At 42.0% G+C, this 6,746-nt stretch overlaps 1 pseudogene; it reads right to left on the bottom strand.

Annotated features, from left to right (window-relative positions):
• Positions 1-4,192: 4,192 nt before the first annotated feature.
• LOC101593272 lies at positions 4,193-6,096 on the bottom strand (annotated as a pseudogene).
• Between the last annotated feature and the right edge of the window lie 650 nt (positions 6,097-6,746).

The raw sequence follows: 6,746 nt of genomic DNA, 5'->3' as shown, positions 1-6,746 counted from the left end.
CAGTTTGGCTATATTAGGTCTCCCCTCAGTGGCTGGGTTTCCTCCTCTGTTATAATCTCTGAGATCCTCAGGGACCCCAGGATTTCCTTATATATCTGACTCTACTGGGGGTTGGGTCCTCAATAGCTGAGCCTGAAAAATAGAGTAGCATTTACTGTAATCAATACCTATCTCCTTCAAAGAGCTATTGTGAACTTTAACAGTACTATGCGGGGGGTACATGTGAACACTACAGGTGGTGTTTCCTGCGATTTTAACACTAAAGGGAAATGATAAGAATGATTGGCTATGCTTTGGCTAGACAAAGGGCTATGACAGCAGAAAGGAAAATATATCTAATTGTGGATTATCAAGGAAAGAAAAAAAAAAACCACTTGGTTACATTCTACTGCTTGTTGGACTATGAAAAGTAATGGCATTTTCTTAAGACCATTCTTCAGTCCTGAGTAGGGGCTGTCAATCTTGGTTGTCCTTTAGAGTTTTCTGCCCCATCCCATACTCACTGTGGGCAGATATGAGACCTCTACTTCTGCTCAGATGGAGTGACAGGGAGCATGTGTACCCTCCTCTTACAATAACCAACAATGGACAGAACATATGAAGCAATGGTTTACAAGATACTGCACATAAAAGAGCAATGATCTTTATAGGAAGAAAAAAAAAAGAGGTAAACATTATGATTAAGCCATCTGACTGCCTGAAAAGTTCCCAGGTTCATGTGCAGGGAGGAGCCCAGTGGACTACGCGGGCTGGCACAAGAAATCTGCGAGCCTGACGAGGTTAAATTGGTAAAATTCACAAGGCAGAGTACCAGAGAGAACAGAGAAAGAGATCAAGAAAGCACCAGAGGGGTTGGGGTGCTAAAGTGTGAGTAAGCTGTGAATGCCTGCAGAGAAACTCCTGTCTATATGTAAGACTATCTGAGACAGGGAGAAGGGGAACTTTCTGGAATTACTAGGACGACAGTGTCCAGCAACCACATGTCACTAAGAATAGTGCTTATTCTCAACACCCCAAATGAAAAACCTCAAAATTTAAGACTCAAGGGTAATTTAGACAGATGTTTGCTTCAGCGGAAGGAATAATTATCCCTATATTGATAGCTGTTCCAGTCTTGCCTAACAATCTTAAAAGCAAGCAAGAAGAATTAAACTGTTTCCAAGTAACTTAACTACATTCCAGAACTAAGCCCAAAAGTATTTATAGAAGTCCAAAAATATCCAACACTCAACAAGGTAAAATTCAAAATGTTTGGCATCCAAAATAAGAGCCAAAAACCTAGGCATAGGACCCAAGGTTTTGAAATTTCCAGAAAAAAAAAATAGAGGAGTACTTGAAGCTGTAGCACAGGTAAAGACTTCCTGAAAAGAACTTTGATATCATGAGAAGTAACAGCAAGATTTAGCACATGGGACTGTATCAAAATTAGTCTGTAAAGAAAGGGAAACAACCAGTACAGTGGAGACACAGCCTACGTAACAGAAGGAAACTTTGCCACCTACTTTTCTGACATAGATTAACATCTAGAATATATGGAGAACTTAATGTATCACCAAAAATCAAACATGTCAATAAAGAAATGGCAAAATGAATATACACTTATCAAAAGAAGCCCAAATTGTCCATACATATATGAAAACACTTTCAAAATCTTTAAAGAAATGTAATCAAAGAAATTACATCAAGGAAATGTAAGTCAAAACTACACTGATATTTCTTCTCACCCCAGGCAGAATGGTGATCAAGAATTAAAAAAAAAAAAAAAATCAATGTTGGTATGAACGCAGAGGAAAGGGGCCCTTTTATACTTCTAGTGGGAATATAGATTAGATTCCACCACTGTGGAAATTATTAGGGATATTCATCAAGAAAATGAAAAATAGAATTATCATATGACCTAGCTCTATCAATTCCTTAGTATATACCCAAAGGGATTAAAGCTGGCATACCCGTTCAACCAGTCCTGAACTTACTATCTTCTTCCCTAGATACTTTCTCTTCACGTCTACTACTGCTACCCCTCTTCAGAATTCTGTAATCTCTCCTCTGGAAATTGGTCTCCTTGCCTGAACATTATCATTCCAGCCCATTTTTTTACTTTGTGGACAAAGCGACATTTCTAGAGTAAAGGTTTCATGGCACTTCTGTCTTTATAGTAATTGATACCCCCCCCCAGTTTTTTTTGGCATGAAATTTAAGCTCTGATTTAGGGCTATCTCTATATTTCATTGCTGCTTTCTCTTCTCCCCAATCCCACATACCAGCCTGGTAGAAGACCTCAGAGTGTCCATGCAGTATTCTGATGAGTATCGGCAAATCCATCACTACTTGGCTAACATAGTTTCCTCCTTTAAGCCTTTTATGATTTCCCAAACTTAGGGTAGAGGACCCTCCATATTGTCCTGGACTTCCTGCTACTTCATATCCTACTTGCTTATATCTGTTGGGCTAATCATTTCTCTTTTATATTGAACCATGAGATATACACGCCCAAAGACTGTGTCCACTGAATGTATCAATTATATTCCCAGAAGATGATAGTGTAGCTGAATTCTGACACAGAACACTGAGGCTCATGTTTCCTGGCAGCAACTGTGTTAGTGCTGGCACAGGCTCAGTGGCTAACACCCAAAGGGCTGGGCTCCTAGCATTGTGGGGTTTTGCCTTTTATACAATTTTTGTGTCTTTGATACCCATAAATGGATACATTAACATGCTACCACTTCATTGGGCACTATATGTTACAGAACAATGCTGGAACTACCCATACATATCTAGGAACTAACCAAGCTATGGTACTTTTTTTCATTCTGAATCTGCCTCCCCCAGATTCTTTCACTATGGGCTCAGCCATAATCCTCTAAGGTAGGATGCTGCCCTAAAAGCAGATTATAAAAATGGTTTGAATCAGCAAGTTAATAAAGAGACCACACCTAAGAACACCCATTAAAGTGTCAGTGTTGGCTCTTTGTTTCAAAAAAAGCAAGCAAAAGTGGAGGAGAGGCACTTAGCAACAACAGCACATGTGACAGAGACTTTGGGAGTTACATGACAAAAAGCTGTAGGTGACTCAGTACTCTGAGGTGTGGCAACCACCTAAGAGCTAATTCCCCCTGGGTGGTACTGAGGGAAGCTATGGTATTTAAAGAAAGGAAGTGATGGCATATGCTCTGTGTTGATGATAACACACCCGGTGTGCTGCGGTCGCTTCTTGATACGTGGCCTGGGTGTAATACAGACAAGCTGTATTTAGAAAAACATGACTAGAAAGATACTGAAACTTGAAGCCTTTGAAGGCAATCAATACTTTCTACCCAAAATATGCCACTTTCCCATAGCAGTTACTTTGAGCTGAAGGCAATTGACAAACAGCAGATGCAGAACAGGCTTTTGGCCTTACCCATTTTTATCTGAAAAGCACAGTATAAATTTCCTGTGAGAATAGTGCCCTACCTGTGCCAAGAGGAGAAAAATAGTCTTGCACTGGAGACAGGAAGTCAATGCTGGGATAAATCTATACAAATAAACCTCACCAAAAGGACCCTAATCCTCTAGCACTTTCCCCCATCTATTGCCTAGTCACTTTCCAACAATTTTCTACCTCTAGCCCGAATCTCATGTTCCTTTGTCTTGTCATGGCCTTGCACATATTCCTCCTTGTTAAAATAGCACACATGATGTCTGGATATAACTGCTGCTTTGGGATTTTCAATTCTGTGACGTTTACTCCTCTCCCAATCATGCCATATAATGACACTAACATAAACTAAAAAGTGTACGCTTGTTCTGTTAACCTGTCCTTTGTTAGTTCAATTCACAGACTACAGACACAAAACCTAATAGAGCGGAGGAGAATTTTTTCTTCCTCTATACCTGTGAAGTGAAAAGCAACAAGGAGCTTAGCATAGATAAGCTGAGCATTACCTTTAAAGATAATTTCTTCCACTAAAATGCAGAGTATCTAAGAGAGTGATAGAAAGCAACAGGGCTCCAATATATTTCTTGATTTTTTTTTTTTAACATTTAACTTGTTTTAATATTTCTTCACAAATGGTGAAAAGTACTAACGTACAGACAAGAAATAATCATAATGTTGTGGCCAACTTTATAAATATGGACTTATAAATTTAAAATATTTTCTGGTTTAAAAAATAAATCTGGTAGTCAGTACAGCTCTGCGGAGTCTCTGCGTCTAGTTAGGCCGGTCTTTGCACTCCTGATGGTGCTCACCTTTATCCATTTTTCCAGGTCCTCCCATCCACCTCTTCTTCCTCCCATTTGTTCCATCAAAGGTCCAGGAGGGCCCCCTGGACCACCTCATCTTCCTCCACCAAAGCCACTTTGGTCCATGCCACGGCCACCATGGAAACCACCTCTGTCTCCACCACGGCCACCTCTGAACATTCCACCAGGACCACCACGGTCCATGAGGCCACCTCTTCCTCCCCGCATGCCACCAGGGCCACCTCTGCCATGATCACCACCTGGGAGTGAGAAGGGTGGTGCGAGGAATCCTTCAGGTTTTGGGGCCTTACAATGGTGCAATGGTTCTCTAGGCAAAGTTCTGGTTTCCACAACCTGCGTTGGGACATTGCCAATCTCCAGCTCGATGCTGGATGTTTCTTCCTCCAGAGGGGTTTTCACAAGAATCCCAGAGGCCTCTTGAAGGGAAGCCTCCTTTGTCTCCTCCATGCCTTCCCATGTGATGCATGGGTCTCCCAGGACCTCCTGGGCCACCTGGACCTCCACTGTCTGGTGGGGGGCATCCCTCTGCCCTCATGAGACAGTATGCCACCTCACATGCTGTTCATTGGAGGCTTCTTCTAAGCAAGGGAGACTTTAATTTTGCTTCCTTGAAAATCTTTCCCATCAAACCACTCCACAGCAACCTTGGCAGTGAATCTTTATAGGACACCGTGGCATCGCCCTTGAGCTTTTCTGTTTCCTTGTTCAAGTAGATGTGGATCATGGGTTGCCCAGTTCTCTTGTTAATCTTGACCCCACATTGCTTAAAGTCTGCCAGATCATCAAGTGTCACATTGTCATTTAGTCCTTGTACATAAATTGCACTGTTGTCAGAGTCTTCATCAGAATCTATGGGAGGGTCTAGATCAAGATCTTGTCCTCCATCCATGGGTTCACCAGGCTTATTGAAGCCACCTCGCTCTCCAGCACTGCCCATTCCACCATGTCCTCCTCCTCGCCCACATCTGTTCATGCCTCCATGATCAAATCCTCTTCTTCCCCTGCCCCGGTTATCAGGGCCACTTGTGCTCTGGTTTTTCCTGGTCCAGAAAATCCTCCAGACTCCTGCCCATAAACACCCATGATACTGGGGTGGTCCTGTCAGAATGAACTCTGCTGCCCATAGCTGCTGCTCTGTTGACTATATTGACTTGGAGCCTGGCTGTAGGATCCAGTCTGGAGGGAGGGGTGATAACTAGTGGGAGGCTGCTGCCCATAGCTACTCTGCTGCTCATATGTGTTCTGCTGAGAGTAATTGCTCTGATCATAACTAGTCAGCTGTGTAGAATAGCTGTTAGGAGGATAGGATGGAGGTGCGGTGACTGGGTGCATCGGGCAGCTTCCAGGAACCTGGGGATAAATGTAGTTACTCTGTCCATAGCCTAGGCTGGGATCTACCCCCTGTGCTAGGTTGAGGTTGATTAGTCTCAGGCTTGTTACCATCCTGTGGTCTTATGGGTGCAGTAGCTGCTGACTGCTGCCCATAGGCTGAGTAAGCAGGATGAGTGCCATATGCAGACTGAGCTGTATAAGAAGCCTGGGTGGTGGTGCCTGTAGCAGAGGTAGCAACATAAGCACCCTGGACAGGTTGGCGATATACCTGGGGGGCAGCTGGAGTAGTATAACCAGTGGGAGGCTGTCCATAAGAAGTTGCGTATGCATCCTGCCCATAGGTGGCAGTGGTCTGAGCTTGGGTATAGCTGACATCATTAGCTGTCCATAGGTTCCATAGCTTTGTTGTCCATATGCCTGGGTGGTCTGTGCATATCCCTGAGTTGACTGGGCTGTGTAAGCACTGTAGCTCTGCTGGGCTACAGCTTGGCTGTATGTACTATAATCCATGGATGCCATTTTCTCTCCTTCCTCTTCATTCTCTCAACTTCCATCACCCTCTATATTTGATTATTGATCAGGAACTGTGGCAATTGATGGACACTATCTTAAAAGGCTGAATGGTTTTTAAATCCTTATTAATGTCCTATAAGAATATTAAGTACTGATTTCTTAAGTTTTCTCAATGCCTTGGAATCCTATGAAGGAACAGTGAGAACCATTCTCCAAATTGAGCAAATTGGTTTCTCTGATTTTCTTTGGAAAAGTTCAAGAGTGTTTAATTTTCTTCTGGGCTTTCTAAATTGGTGTAAGATTCTAAGCTTTATGATTCTTTTTTTCTTTTTAAATTTTCACCACCCTCCATGTACAAGGGGCTATATGTATAATATTTTTCATTAATTTTATTGAGAAACAAATAGCAATGAGACAATTTCAAAACCCATTAGTAGGACAGTTTCAAAAATTAACACATTGCATATTGTTGTCTTCATAGTGGTTATTTATAGTACAAGATGCAGACATGATATCCAGTTCAAATACTATTAGTACAAAATTTTCTTCTCATTGAATTAAGAGAAAGTAGCTGTATAGCTCTCCTAACTATTTTGTATATAAAGATACAAAATGGTCCTTATCAAATCTATAAATGTGATACACTACATCAATAG

This window comes from Octodon degus, unplaced genomic scaffold (assembly GCF_000260255.1).
Source record: "Octodon degus isolate 3935 unplaced genomic scaffold, OctDeg1.0 scaffold00176, whole genome shotgun sequence".
Taxonomy (NCBI): domain Eukaryota; kingdom Metazoa; phylum Chordata; class Mammalia; order Rodentia; family Octodontidae; genus Octodon; species Octodon degus.
Note: the sequence above shows the minus strand (reverse complement) of the source record. Positions and strands in the feature narration are given on the sequence as shown.